Source organism: Eubalaena glacialis, chromosome 1 (genome assembly GCF_028564815.1).
Source record: "Eubalaena glacialis isolate mEubGla1 chromosome 1, mEubGla1.1.hap2.+ XY, whole genome shotgun sequence".
NCBI classification, from domain to species: domain Eukaryota; kingdom Metazoa; phylum Chordata; class Mammalia; order Artiodactyla; family Balaenidae; genus Eubalaena; species Eubalaena glacialis.
In genome coordinates, this window is record NC_083716.1 from 194,309,380 (window position 1) to 194,324,866 (window position 15,487).

Sequence of the window (15,487 nt, forward strand, 5' to 3'; positions counted from 1 at the left end):
TTTTTCTCTTTCTGACTTACTTCACTCTATATGACAGACTCTAACTCCATCCGCCTCACTACAAATAACTCCATTTCATTTCTTTTTATGGCTGAGTAATATTCCATTGTATATATGTGCCACATCTTTTTATCCATTCATCCGATGATGGACACTTAGGTTGCTTCCATGTCCTGGCTATTGTAAATAGAGCTGCAATTAACATTGTGGTACATGACTCTTTTTGAATTATGGTTTTCTCAGGGTATATGCCCAGTAGTGGGATTGCTGGGTCGTATGGTAGTTCTATTTTTAGTTTTTTAAGGAACCTCCATACTGTTCTCCATAGTGGCTGTATCAATTTACATTCCCACCAACAGTGCAAGAGTGTTCCCTTTTCTCCACACCCTCTCCAGCATTTATTGTTTCTAGATTTTTTGATGATGGCCATTCTGACCGGTGTGAGATGATACCTCATTGTAGTTTTGATTTGCATTTCTCTAATGATTAATGATGTTGAGCATTCTTTCATGTGTCTGTTGGCAATCTGTATCTCTTCTTTGGAGAAATGTCTATTTAGGTCTTCTGCCCATTTTTGGATTGGATTGTTTGTTTTTTTGTTATTGAGCTGCATGAGCTGCTTGTAAATCTTGGAGATTAATCCTTTGTCAGTTGCTTCATTAGCAAATATTTTCTCCCATTCTGAGGGTTGTCTTTTGGTCTTGTTTATGGTTTCCTTTGCTGTGCAAAAGCTTTTAAGTTTCATTAGGTCCCATTTGTTTATTTTTGTTTTTATTTCCATTTCTCTAGGAGCTGGGTCAAAAAGGATCTTGCTGTGATTTATGTCATAGAGTGTTCTGCCTATGTTTTCCTCTAAGAGTTTGATAGTGTCTGGCCTTACACTTAGGTCTTTAATCCATTTTGAGGTTATTTTTGTGTATGGTGTCAGGGAGTGTTCTAATTTCATACTTTTACATGTACCTGTCCAATTTTCCCAGCACCACTTATTGAAGAGGCTGTCTTTTCTCCACTGTATATGCTTGCCTCCTTTATCAAAGATAAGGTGACCATATGTGCGTGGGCTTATCTCTGGGCTTTCTATCCTGTTCCATTGATCTATATTTCTGTTTTGGTGCCAGTACCAAACTGTCTTGATTACTGTAGCTTTGTAATATAGTCTGAAGTCAGGGAGCCTGATTCCTCCAGCTCCATTTTTCGTTCTCAAGATTGCTTTGGCTATTCGGCGTCTTTTGTGTTTCCATACAAATTGTGAAATTTTTTGTTCTAGTTCTGTGAAAAATGCCAGTGGTAGTTTGCTAGGGATTGCATTGAATCTGTAGATTGCTTTGGATAGCAGAGTCATTTTCACAATGTTGATTCTTCCAATCCAAGAACATGGTATATCTCTCCATCTATTTGTATCATCTTTAATTTCTTTCATCAGTGTCCTATAATTTTCTGCATACAGGTCTTTTGTCTCCTTAGGTAGGTTTATTCCTAGATATTTTATTCTTTTTGTTGCAGTGGTAAACGGGAGTGTTTTCTTAATTTCACTTTCAGATTTTTCATCATTAGTATATAGGAATGCAAGAGATTTCTGTGCATTAATTTTGTATCCTGCTACTTTACCAAATTCATTGATTAGCTCTAGTAGTTTTCTAGTAGCATCTTTAGGATTCTCTATGTATAGTATCATGTCATCTGCAAACAGTGACAGCTTTACTTCTTCTTTTCCGATTTGGATTCCTTTTATTTCTTTTTCTTCTCTGATTGCTGTGGCTAACACTTCCAAAACTATGTTGAATAATAGTGGTGAGAGTGGGCAACCTTGTCTTGTTCCTGATCTTAGTGGAAATGGTTTCAGTTTTTCACCATTGAGGATAATGTTGGCTGTGGGTTTGTCATATATGGCCTTTATTATGTTGAGGAAAGTTCCCTCTATGCCTACTTTCTGCAGGGCTTTTATCATAAATGGGTGTTGAATTTTGTCGAAAGCTTTCTCTGCATCTATTGAGATGATCATATGGTTTTTCTCCTTCAATTTGTTAATATGATGTATCACGTTGATTGATTTGCGTATATTGAAGAATCCTTGCATTCCTGGAATAAACCCCACTTGATCATGGTGTATAATCTTTTTAATGTGTTGTTGGATTCTGTTTGCTACTATTTTGTTGAGGATTTTTGCATCTATGTTCATCAGTGATATCGGCCTGTAGTTTTCTTTCTTTGTGACATCTTTGTCTGGTTTTGGTATCAGGGTGATGGTGGCCTCGTAGAATGAGTTGGGGAGTGTTCCTCCCTCTGCAATATTTTGGAAGAGTTTGAGAAGGATAGGTGTTAGCTCTTCTCTAAATGTTTGATAGAATTCGCCTGTGAAGCTATCTGGTCCTGGGCTTTTGTGTGTTGGAAGATTTTTAATCACAGTTTCAATTTCAGTGCTTGTGATTGGTCTGTTCATATTTTCTATTTCTTCCTGGTTCAGTCTTGGCAGGTTGTGCATTTCTAAGAATCTGTCCATTTCTTCCAGGTTGTCCATTTTATTGGCATAGAGTTGCTTGTAGTAATCTCTCATGATCCTTTGTATTTCTGCAGTGTCAGTGGTTACTTCTCCTTTTTCATTTCTAATTCTATTGATTTGAGTCTTCTCCCTTTTTCTCTTGATGAGTCTGGCTAATGGTTTATCAATTTTGTTTATCTTCTCAAAGAACCAGCTTTTAGTTTCATTGATTTTTGCTATTGTTTCCTTCATTTCTTTTTCATTTATTTCTGATCTGATCTTTATGATTTCTTTCCTTCTGCTAGCTTTGGGGTTTCTTTGTTCTTCTTTCTCTAATTGCTTTAGGTGCAAGGTTAGGTTGTTTATTCGAGATGTTTCCTGTTTCTTGATGTAGGCTTGTATTGCTATAAACTTCCCTCTTAGAACTGCTTTTGCTGCATCCCATAGGTTTTGGGTCCTCATGTCTCCATTGTCATTTGTTTCTAGGTATTTTTTGATTTCCCCTTTGCTTTCTTCAGTGATCACTTCGTTATTAAGTAGTGTGTTGTGTAGCCTCCATGTGTTTGTATTTTTTACAGATCTTTTCCTGTAATTGATATCTAGTCTCATAGTGTTGTGGTCGGAAAAGATACTTGATACAATTTCAATTTTTTAAAATTTACCAAGGCTTGATTTGTGACCCAAGATATGATCTATCCTGGAGAATGTTCCATGAGCACTTGAGAAAAATGTGTATTCTGTTGTTTTTGGGTGGAATGTCCTATAAATATCAATTAAGTCCATCTTGTTTAATGTATCATTTAAAGCTTGTGTTTCCTTATTTATTTTCATTTTGGATGATCTGTCCATTGGTGAAAGTGGGGTGTTAAAGTCCCCTACTATGATTGTGTTACTGTCGATTTCCCCTTTTATGGCTGTTAGTATTTGCCTTATGTATTGAGGTGCTCCTATGTTGGGTGCATAAATATTTACAATTGTTATACCTTCCTCTTGGATCGATCCCTTGATCATTTTATATAGTGTCCTTCTTTGTCTCTCGTAATAGTCTTTATTTTAAAGTCTATTTTGTCTGATATGAGAATTGCTACTCCAGCTTTCTTTTGATTTCCATTTGCATGGAATATCTTTTTCCATCCCCTCACTTTCAGTCTGTATGTGTCTCTAGGTCTGAAGTGGGTCTCTTGTAGACAGCATATATATGGGTCTTCCATTCAGCCAGTCTGTGTCTTTTGGTGGGAGCATTTAATCCATTTACATTTAAGGTAATTATCGATACGTATGTTCCTATTCCCATTTTCTTAAATGTTTTGGGTTTGTTATTGTAGGTGTTTTCCTTCTCTTGTGTTTCTTGCCTAGAGAAGTTCCTTTAGCATTTGTTGTAAAGCTGGTTTGGTGGTGCTGAACTCTCTCAGCTTTTGCTTGTCTGTAAAGGTTTTAATTTCTCCATCAAATCTGAATGAGATCCTTGCTGGGTAGAGTAATCTTGGTTGTAGGTTTTTCTCCTTCATCACTTTAAGTATATCCTGCCACTCCCTTCTGGCTTGCAGAGTTTCTGCTGAAAGATCAGCTGTTAACCTTATGGGGATGCCCTTGTGTGTTATTTGTTGTTTTTCCCTTGCTGCTTTTAATATGTTTTCCTTATATTTAATTTTTGATAGTTTGATTAATATGTGTCTTGGTGTGTTTCTCCTTGGATTTATCCTGTATGGGACTCTCTGTGCTTCCAGGACTTGATTAACTATTTCCTTTCCCATATTAGGGAAGTTTTCAACTATAATCTCTTCAAATATTTTCTCAGTCCTTTCTTTTTCTCTTCTTCTTCTGGGACCCCTATAATTCGAATGTTGGTGCGTTTAATGTTGTCCCAGAGGTCTCTGAGACTGTCCTCAGTTCTTTTCATTCTTTTTTCTTCATTCTGCTCTGCAGTAGTTATTTCCACCATTTTATCTTCCAGGTCACTTATCCGTTCTTCTGCCTCAGTTATTCTGCTATTGATCCCATCTAGAGTATTTTTAATTTCATTTATTGTGCTTTTCATCGTTGCTTGGTTCCTCTTTAGTTCTTCTACGTCCTTGTTAAATGTTTCTTGCATTTTGTCTATTCTATTTCCAAGATTTTGGATCATCCTTACTATCATTATTCTGAATTCTTTTTCAGGTAGACTACCTATTTCCTCTTCATTTGTTAGGTCTGGTGTGTTTTGACCCTGCTCCTTCATCTGCTGTGTGTTTTTCTGTCTTCTCATTTTGCTTATCTTACTGTGTTTGGGGTCTCCTTTTCACCGGCTGCAGGTTCGTAGTTCCCGTTGTTTTTGGTATCTGTCCCCAGTGGCTAAGGTTGGTTCAGTGGGTTGTGTAGGTTTCCTGGTGGAGGGAACTAGTGCCTGTGTTCTGGTGGATGAGACTGGATCTTGTCTTTCTGGTGGGCCCGTCCACATCTGGTGGTGTGTTTTGGGGTGTCTGTGGCCTTATTATGATTTTAGGCAGCCTCTTTGTTAATGGATGGGGCTGTGTTCCTGTCTTGCTAGTTGTTTGGCATAGGGTGTCCAGCAATGTAGCTTGCTGGTCGTTGAGTGAAGCCGGGTCTTGATGTTGAGATGGAGATCTCTGAGAGATTTTCGCCATTTGGTATTACGTGGAGCTGGGAGGTCTCTTGTGGACCAGTGTCCTGAAGTTGGCTCTCCCACCTCAGAGGCACAGTCCTGATGCCTGGCTGGAGCACCACGAGCCTTTCATCCACACGGCTCAGAATAAAAGGGAGAAAAAAATAGAAAGAAAGAAAGAAAGAGGATAAAATAAAATAAAATAAAGCTATTATAATAAAAAATAAGAAAAAAATATTATTAAGAATAAATTTATTAAGAAAAATTTTTTTAATTTTTAAAAATAGATTTATTAATTTTTTATAATAAAAAGTAAGAAAAAATTATTAAGAAAAAATTTATTAAGAAAAAAAATTTTTAATTTTTTAAAATAAAAAATATGAAAAAACTTATTAAAAAAATTTTTTTAAATTTTTTAAAAATAGAAAATAAGGAAAAAATTATTAAGAAAACATTTATTAGGGAAAAAAAATTTTAAGTAAAAACAAACAAACAAAAAAAACGGACGGACCTAACCCTAGGACTAACGGTGAGAGCAAAGCTATACAGACAAAATCTCACCCAGAAGCATACACATATACACTAACAAAAAAAGGAAAAGGGGAAAAAATTAATATATCCTGCTCCCAAAGTCCACCTCGTAAATTTGGGATGATTCGTTGTCTATTCAGGTATTCAACAGATGCAGGCACATCAAGTTGTTTGTGGAGCTTTAATCCGCTGCTTCTGAGGCTGCTGGGAGAGATTTCCCTTTCTCTTCTTTGTTCGTACAGCTCCCGGGGTTCAGCTTTGGATTTGGACCCGCCTCTGCATGTAGGTCGCCTGAGGGCGTCTGTTCCCCGCCCAGACAGAACGGGGTTAAAGGAGCAGTTGATTCGGGGGCTCTGGCTCAGTCAGGCCGGGGGGAGGGAGCGGTACGGAGGAGGCGGGGCGAGCCTGCGGCGGCAGAAGCCGCGTGACGTTGCAGCAGCCTGAGGCGCGCCGTGCACTCTCCCGGGGAAGTTGTCCGCGGATCACGGGAGCCTGGCCGTGGCGGGCTGCACTGGCTCCCGGGAGGGGCGGTGTGGAGAGTGACCTGTGCTCGCCCACAGGCTTTTTGGTGGCGGCAGCAGCAGCCTTAGCGTCTCATGCCCGTCTCTGGGGTCCGCGCTGATAGCCGCGGCTCGCCCCTGCCTCTGAGGTCAGCGCTGATAGCCGCGGCTCGCGCCCGTCTCTGGAGCTCGTTTAGGCGGCGCTCTGAATCCCCTCTCCTTGCGCGCTGCGAAACAAAGAGGCAAGAAAAAGTCTCTTGCCTCTTCGGCAGCTGCAGTCTTTTTCCCGGACTCCCTCCCGGCTAGCACCGAAGTCCGAGCCTCAGCTCCCAGCTCCCGCCCGCCCCGGCGGCTGAGCAGACAAGCCTCTCGGGCTGGTGAGTGCTGCTCGGCGCCGAGCCTCTGTGCGGGAATCTCTCCGCTTTGCCCTCCGCACCCCTGTGGCTGTGCTCTCCTCCGTGGCTCTGAAGCTTCCCCCCTCTGCCACCCGCAGTCTCTGCCCACAAAGGGGCTTCCTAGTGCGTGGAAACCTTTCCTCCTTCACAGCTCCCTCCCACTGGTGCAGGTCCCGTCCCTATTCTTTTGTCTCTGTTATTTCTTTTTTCTTTTGCCCTACCCAAGTATGTGGGGATTTTCTTGCCTTTTGGGAGGTCTGACGTCTTCTGCCAGCGTTCAGTGGGTGTTCTGTAGGAGCAGTTCCACGTGTAGATGTATTTCTACTGTATCTGTGGGAAGGAAGGTGATCTCCGCGTCTTACTCTTCCGCCATCTTGCCCCCAGTTGTCATGTTGTTTTAAATGAAAGTGGTGGTGAATAAAAATGGCTTAATAGTTATGGATATAAGAGCCAGGTGAATTAAAAATTGATGCCCATTTAATATTAATTTTAATTTACCTGAAGAGAGGTGACAGGCCTACAATAGTTGATTGTTCTTTTTCCTTATAATTTTAGAAGGAAAATACTTTGTTTTTTCACATGACATTACCAGTGCTATAGGAGTTGTATTTGCAAATGATAGGACCAACAATGGATTAACTTCCAAAATATATAAACAGATCATACAACTCAATATCAAAAAAACAAACACCCCAATCAAAAAATGGGCAGAAGATCTAAACAGACATTTCTCCAAAGAAGACATACAAATGGCCAACAGGCATGTGAACAGATACTCACAATCTCTAATTATCAGAGAAATGCAAATCAAAACTACAAAGAGGTGTCACCTCTTTCCAGTCCAAATGGCCATCATCAAAGAGTCTACAGATAATAAATGCTGGAGAGGGTGTGGAGAAAAAGTAACCCTCCTACACTGTTGGTGGGAATGTATTGGATTGGCCAAAACATTTGTTCGGGTTTTTCCATAAGATGTTACGGGAAAACCCGAACCAACTTTTTGACCAACCCAAATACATTGGTGTAGCCACTGTGGACAACAGTATGCAGGTTCCTTAAAAAACTAAAAATAGAGTTACCGTATGATCCTGCAATCCCACTCCTGGGCATATATCTGGAGAAAACTATAATTCGAAAAGATACATGCACCCCAGTGTTCACTGCAGCACTATTTACAATAGCCAAGACATGGAAGCAAACCAAATGTCCATCGACAGATGAGTGGATAAAGAAGTGGTATATACCGTGATCACAAAGGTGGTTTTCCCAGGGTGAGGCTCATCCATTGCACTGAGGGTGTGCTGAGCCCTGTGATTTCCCCAAATGTGGGAAACTCGACTGCATAGTTTGTGGTAGTGGGGGACTGTATTCACGCTCTCCCCTGAAAAAAAAAGTGGTATATATATGCAATGGAATATTTCTCAGCCATAAAAAGAGTGAAAAATGCCATTTGCAGCAACATGGATGGACCTAGAGGTTATCATACTAAGTGAAATACGCCAAAGACAAATATCATATGATATCACTTTTATGTGGAATCTAAAAAAAAAAGATACAAATGAACTTATTTACAAAACAGAAGGAGACTCACAGGCATAGAAAACACACTTCTGGTTACCAAAGGGGAAGGGTGGGGGGAGGGAAAAATTAGGAGTTTGGGATGAACATACACACACTACTATATATAAAATAGACAACCAACAAGGACCTACTGTATAGCACAGGGAACTATACTCAATATTTTGTAATAAACTATAAGGGAAAAGAATCTTAAAAAATATATGTGTGTGTAACTGAATCACTTTGCTGTACACCTGAAACTAGCACAACATTATAAATAAACTATACTTCAATAAGAAGAAAAAAAAAAGTGAACTCAATTTGAGATGTTGCTTATACATTGGTAAGCTTTAGGAATTGTGCAAGGTGATGTGTCAGAGTCCTTATCACAGAAAGGAAAGAATAGGTAAGTAAATAGAGTAGGAAAAATGTTGGGGGCTAGCTAAATGTAGAGACTTTCAGTGTTTATTTTGTGATTGTTCCATATTTTATGACTATAGTTGCTTTAAAAGTATCTTGATTATCAAGATTTGTTAACATTTTGTAACGAGATGTGAACTCTTCAGTGTCGGAGAATTTTGTTTCCCCCTTGGAAATAAGCTCCGCTGCCTCTTGATCTTCAATTCTCTTTGACTGACATCCTGTAGTTAGTGCCTCACGGGTTTACGCTGATGATTTTACCTAGTTCATTCTCAGATTCTCTAGTTATGATCTTATAAAAAGTATCCCTCATGACTAAAAAGAATGTATTCTGACCAAAACAGGCTTCATTTCTACTCTGAACTGCTAATAAATTTCAAACAGAAAGCTCTTCAATCCCAACCCAAAAAGTCTATACTTAGCATAGCTTTTAAAGAATCCTGATTGAGCACTGTAAACAACTCTATGTTTTTTTTTAACACTGATTTTTCAAGCAGTGAAAATTTCCTCTGCTAGAAACATTCCAAGGTTTTCATCACCTTTTCTGGCACCAAATCTTGGTTGTGTCAAATTGTGGAAAGCCCTTTGGCTGTAAGAGCTGCTTCCACCTGTGAAGCCTTTATTCTGATTTCTTAACAGGAAGATTGATTTAATTGTTAATGTTGACTGAGTCAGTGGTGAGCCATTTGGTCTTTGGTTGGGTAGGGTGTGCACAGTGTTTGATCTCTGTACATTTGGCAGTGCTCTTGTCTGATGGGATGCTGGAGGAAGAGACTGAGTGGAAACTATTTGGCTGCTGTTTTTGGAAGGATAGGAAGATACGATCTGCTTATTTTGAGGCAGGGCAATAAGACACAAACTGCCTTCTAGAAATTTTATTGTGGAAGTTGATCTTTAATTTTATTATCAAGTTATAAAAACTGAAAAGTAAGTAGCCCGAAGAACAGTCTTGGTTTTAATATATGAGTTACCACACACTTGAAGGCTATTGTCATTCCATGCAATCACAGAAAGAGCTCCTCTTTCATGGTGACATAAACCTGAAAACTTAATTATTTTCCCCAACAAATTAGCAATTTGAAGCTCTTTGCCTTTCTAAACTGTTTGTACTGTGTAATACTGAGCAGATGACAATTACAGATATCTTGGCCATTAGATATTAAGTGCTAAATGTTGTATGCAGCATTCAAAACATGATCTGCTCTGTAAACGTATTTGATAGGAAGTAGGTGTCTTCATTTATGTCAATCACTCCTACATTTATTCACTTATTATTTTATGCCCCAGACACCTTTCTCTCCAGTCATTTTCAAGAAACACATACCTAAGCCTTATTTCATACTATTTAAGATGGAAATGCATAGCACCCAGGCATTTGTACATTTTAAAACCTTTTAGGGTTTGTAATATAAAGAGGAAAAGCATTGTTCTACATATGTAACTGACTTATTTCTGCAGTGGTATAATTGATGATGCCTTACTCACCTGCACATGTTTATAAACAAAACAAAACAGTGGACGGTTTATGATTCTTTTTGACACTGAACAGATGTGAATTTTATTCCCTTATTAAATGCCTGAGGGACTTAAAAGTACGCCTGTTAATTTGTTGCTTGTTCTTCTAAAGTCTTAAATTTACATTCATCGATGACTCCAGGCCTTTCACAGAAAGAGTAGCTACAGTTCTCCTAGCCATATGCCAAGATATTAAATGATTGTCTTTCTTTCACAAGCCTCTGAACGTTGCAGAGTGTGGATTCTTTCTCTCTATTTCTTTCTCTATTATCTGATTTAGAAGGCTGCTAGGTAATACTGGCCAAGAGAGTAGAACATTCTTTGATTCCTTTGGTGTGCACAGTGGCTTTTTCTATCAAATATGTGACAATTGAAGCATCTGAAGAATTATCACCACTTACTTCCAACCAGTTAAAGGAATAGAGTAGGTACAGAAAAAGAAACTGATGCTTAATAGGAGGTGGGTTCTGTCTAATTAAAAAACAAACAAACATGGATTTTAAAGACAGGTGGAAGATATAGCTGTCTAAGTGACTGGAAAGCCCTTTCCACTCTTCATTTCCCAGGAACAATGGAAATACTAAATTTTGAAAAAAATTATCTCCTTCCCAATTCTTAATATCTTTTCTATTGACATCATTGCCTATTTTTTCTTCTGGAAAATATTATTTTTGTCACTTGTACTTGTGAGAATTCAGAGTTATAACATCTATTTTCCTTTGGTACTTTCAAGGGTTCATTTTTACACCTTTGAACAATTATAGTATGTCTTCGTGTGTGACATTTTTAGTCTATAGAAGGTGCTTGGTGCACCTGTGTATTTGAAGATGCTTTGCAATAACTTTGTGGTCACTCAGGGAATTGAATCCATTGAACAGGAACTATTGAAAGCAATGGATATGCATCAAGTAATGGTTGACGAGAGTTGGGTTTAGCAGTGTTTGCAGGGACCAAATTATGGAGGAGTGTAAAATTTATCCTGCAGATTCCAAGGATGCACTGAAGGATGGTTAATCGGTGGGTGGCAGAATCAAGATTTGCATTTCCAAGCTATTGCTGCCAGGAGGTAGAGTAAGATCTGGGGGAAACATATAGGTAAGGAGAGTTAGTCCGATTCAAGACAGAGTGTTATTAGTGTCTGGCAGAGGGAATGGGGAAGATGCAATAGATTCTAGAGCTCTTCTGAAAGTTAAATGGACAAGACATGGTGACAGGCTATAGGGAGTTGAGTAAAGGGGAGAAATATGATGTAACTTGAAGAGCTGGCAACATTTTCCTAGTTGAAAAATGTGGGAGCAGAGCAGCTTTGACAATCATGAAGATAAGGGCTTATTTAGACTTATCTAATTTGTGGCACCTTTGGGAGCTGACCAGTGGCAATGGTCTTGCTAATTATACTTCATATGCTTGTGTAATATTGCTTATTATAGATTGTGTTTGCAGTTTTTCAAAACATATATTAAAAATCTTCAATTTACATGCAGTGGTTTTAATGTATGCTATGGCTACTTTATCATCTGTCTTATTTAGAACTAGCCTACCTCCCTCTGTGTTGCTCAAAAGAATCATTTGCTATAGTTAAATAAATAAATAAGTCCTTGTTGTTTCCTATCCGATCATCCTGCCAATGGTGCTCAAGTAATCAGAAGCCCTTTTGCAATGCTGTGCTGGCAAATACCAGAGAAATTCCTGTTGGCTTTCTTCGTGGGAGTTTGCAGTCCTGTTACATGGATGGGAAGTGCCCACTGAGAACACTTTCAGATTCCCAGGATTACCTGGGTAACTTATTGGTACAGAGATGTCTGTGGAGAGAATTCACAGAGGAAAGTGAAGATTTTACATCCCAAGCAGCATGTTCGGAGTACCAGGTTCATGGTACTAGGCCCTCAGCATCTGCATCCATGTTCTAATGAAGCCCAACTCATTTGGAGTGGTCTGTCTCCAAGAAGAGAGCTCACATATTTTTATTTGTTGTAGTAACAAACAGACAATGATTTTACCTTTGTATGTAGTTAGATTTTAGTTTATAAATGCAGATAAATAGAACATAAATTACTTGAGGGCAGAGAATCTGTCTTGTTTATCATTATATCTCTACCGTCTGGACATATCCCTAATGCTCAATAAATAGTGGTTAAATGAATGAATTTTAGTTACTGGAGCAATGATTCCAGTTTTTCTCTTATCTCAGCATTCGTCTGTCTCTGTGTGAACTGACGGAAAGGATAAAGGAGAGGGCACGGGCTGGGGAAGTTGCCTTAGCCATAGGGCAGACAGTTGAGTTCCAGTGGGTGGACAGAACCATTGTGTCCAAGGTTACCTTAGACTACCTCCAGGCACTTTTGAGAAAATAGATTAGCCCTAGGAGTTCAGGATGAAGCAACAGGGAGCATTGACTTATGGGTCTGACACAGCCGTGGAGAATCAGGTGGCATTTAATACATATATATCCTGGGCTTTCACAGGTGTTTTTTTTTGAGTTCTAGGTCAGCCCATGTCATCGAGTAGGATTTATTTATCAAGTTTTAGTTCTGGAGGTGTGACAGAAGTACAGTATTATCCTAGAAACTCAGACAGGTACCAAGTTAGTAACAGTTATATACCGAGGCCCACAGAAGGGATACACAATTAGGAACGTGGGTGTCTATATCCTCTTACCAGAGTGGGTGGCTTCAGGAGGGAGGAGGCGGTGACTCAGAACAATCAGCATGTCCTTCAGCCAGTAAGATGAGTGACCAACATCAATGAATGAGAAATGGAAAAGCCTATTTGCTCTCTTCCCTACTGTGCTTTGGCTCTAGAGTGGGTGGGTGGGGACCTGCAGTGAAGCCTGGGAGTAAGGATGTGGTGACGCTCCATGGCACACTGTAAGCATTCGTCCTTTGCCTCCCTTCTCCTCCCCCCGTTGCATCCTTTTATTTCTCCTTTACATCCTTTCTACATCCTATCCTCTCTTCTTCTCCCTTTTGACCCTCTCTTTCCCTTTTTCTCATCCTCCTTCCTTCTTCCCCCCTGCAGGATATCATTTTTAAGTATGGTAAAAATTCTGTACCTAATATTTTATAATATAGGAAAATAAAATCTAATATATAAATAAGGATAATCTAGGAAAAAAATGTATGGACTACCTGGTGTTGGGAGGTCCATAAAATTGAAAAGAATGTATTATATTTTTTTAAGCCTTGAGTTAAAAAAATGTTTTACGCGTAGCAAAGAAAATACAGAAGCCGTAGATAAATTGTGTTTGCTTTATTGTTCTTACAAAGAATGAGAAAAATCAGCACAGATTTGTTTGTTTTTGCTTTTGAATTAGCTGTAGGAGAACAGATGTCTACAAGATGTAGAGCATATTTTCTTTTTTGGAGAGTACACTTTTTTCAGTGATTTGAGCTGTATAAATTTGTGTGGCTTTTTTTCCTTTTCATTGGATTACTATAATTCTTTGAGAATGTATTAATTTGATACCATTTTTTTTTCTATTATTTTTACAATGTTATATATGATGATGTTTTGTTCATTTGTGGTTTTAAGACTGGTTCCTTAAGTGACTGTTGAGCCCAGACAGAAGAGATGATGTTAGTTTCTTTTGTTGAGAGGAAAAGGGCTCACTCAGGTTACTTCAGTAAGGTTATGTTTAGGAATGAAAAAGACAAGCGTCCCAGACATGTGTCCAGCCTTTAAGGGAGCCCAGGGAAAATGGACTGAGATTCAGAAATGGGAAGTAACCAGTACAGCTCTGAGCTGATTGCCTCTCTGCCCCCTAGTGACAGAGTTGATTCTCTGCCACTGGAATGATGTAGCTCCCTTCCGTCTGCTTTTCCTGCTGCTACCAGCATCCTCTCTCTTTATATTTCTCTTTCTTCCGACTCAGTTTCTGATCACTCATAGTCGTTATTCTTCATGATTTCTACTGCCTCAGAACATCTGTTAAGCATTTTCTCCCTGCGTCTTATTTTTCTGCCCCAAATAGTCTGATTCTCTTCCATGTCAGAGTTCAGAATCTAGAACATGTCCTTGGTTCAGGTAACCCACTGTTACTTTGTTTAGGTGGAGCTTTTGCACGAGGTCCCCGCTTAAGCCTTAGATGATGTAGCCTTAGCTCAGGTGTTCACTCTAGTCTCCTCAGAGGCGAAGGGTTATGCCAAGTGCTTCCTGGCAGGTTAATCTCTTAGCAGGAGGATGAGGGCAGGACCCTTATAGATGGGATTTATTGGCACAGCAGGCATTTTGGGAGAAACAGATGGCCAGTTTGCCTATAGTGAGAAATTACTTGGGCACAAGGAGTGCAGTGGTTAGAGAACCCGAAGCACGAGCCCAGTGACCTCATCCTTGGCCCTCCATGTATTTGGGCCTTGATGAAACAATCAATAAATGAGAAATAATTGTTCCTCACTTAGTTTTAGAGGCCTTCCTTGACTCTCATTGCATATTTTATTTATCACCCTCATTTAATTCACAAATTTTTCTTTCCAACTTAATTTTCATTTACTACTTTATGGGTTATTTCAGCCCATAGGTGGGGCTTAAAATATATATAAACAGCTTCTAAAGGGAGTTAAACTTATTTGATAATGGAGACATCTGTAAGTAGGTAAGGCTCTTTCAGTTTTAAAAAGTGATAAAGATTGCATCTCAGAGTGTTGTCTCTCTCTTGGATAAATTACTCATCTGCAAAGTCCCTGAGCAGATACTCAAATAGTACACAGGTAACACTGGCAAAAAGCAGAGTCACTACAGATAACTCAAGTTCGTTTCTTTTTATGGCTGAGTAATATTCCATTGAGTGGCATGTACATATATAAACTACTAAATGTAAAACCGATAGCTAGTGGGAAGCAGCCGCATAGCACAGGAAGATCAGCTCGGTGCTTTGTGACCACCTAGAGGGGTGGGATAGGGAGGGTGGGAGGGAGGGAGATGCAAGAGGGAAGAGATATGGGGATATACGTATAAGTATAGCTGATTCACTTTGTTATAAAGCAGAAACTAACACACCATTGTAAAGCAATTATACTCCAATAAAGATGTTAAAATAAAAAAAGAAGAAAAGCAGAGTTAGAATTTTTAAAATGTGAGAGGAGGTTGTCTTTAAATGTATATGCTTTTAAATGTATGTGTTGCTTCATTTGTGTGTGTGTGTGTGTGTGTGTATGTGTGTGGTTTTATTATTGTTGTTAGTTTTTTTATTTGTTTGATTTTTGGCAAGGTGGAACTTGATAATCTATTCATAAGACTTTTCTCTCTTCTAGCAGTCTTTTGGCTGTTTCTTCCCCAAATCTTTCCCATGTATCTATTGAGCATGTACTATGTACCAAGCACAAAGAAAGTGATGCAGTTTTTATCTAATTCAGATAGACAGTAAGCCTGTGATTGCTGTACTTATAATTCAGCTGGTAAGATGTAAATAGGTTGAAAAGTATGGTTTCCTTGATTAGGCAGCAATTTTCCTTGTGTACAAGCACCTGGTATATTCTTTCAGACTTCA

The 15,487-nt window shown here is 39.1% G+C and overlaps 1 protein-coding gene and 1 non-coding gene across 3 annotated transcripts in view; both read left to right on the top strand.

Moving 5' to 3' along the window:
* GULP1 (GULP PTB domain containing engulfment adaptor 1) overlaps positions 1–15,487 on the top strand; it is a 258,080-nt gene that overhangs the window by 63,678 nt on the left and 178,915 nt on the right. The gene's annotated exons all lie outside the window — the stretch shown is intronic.
* Positions 7,733–7,891, top strand: LOC133078731 (U1 spliceosomal RNA). Its single transcript, XR_009697922.1, has one exon. It is a non-coding gene; the product is annotated as a U1 spliceosomal RNA (small nuclear RNA).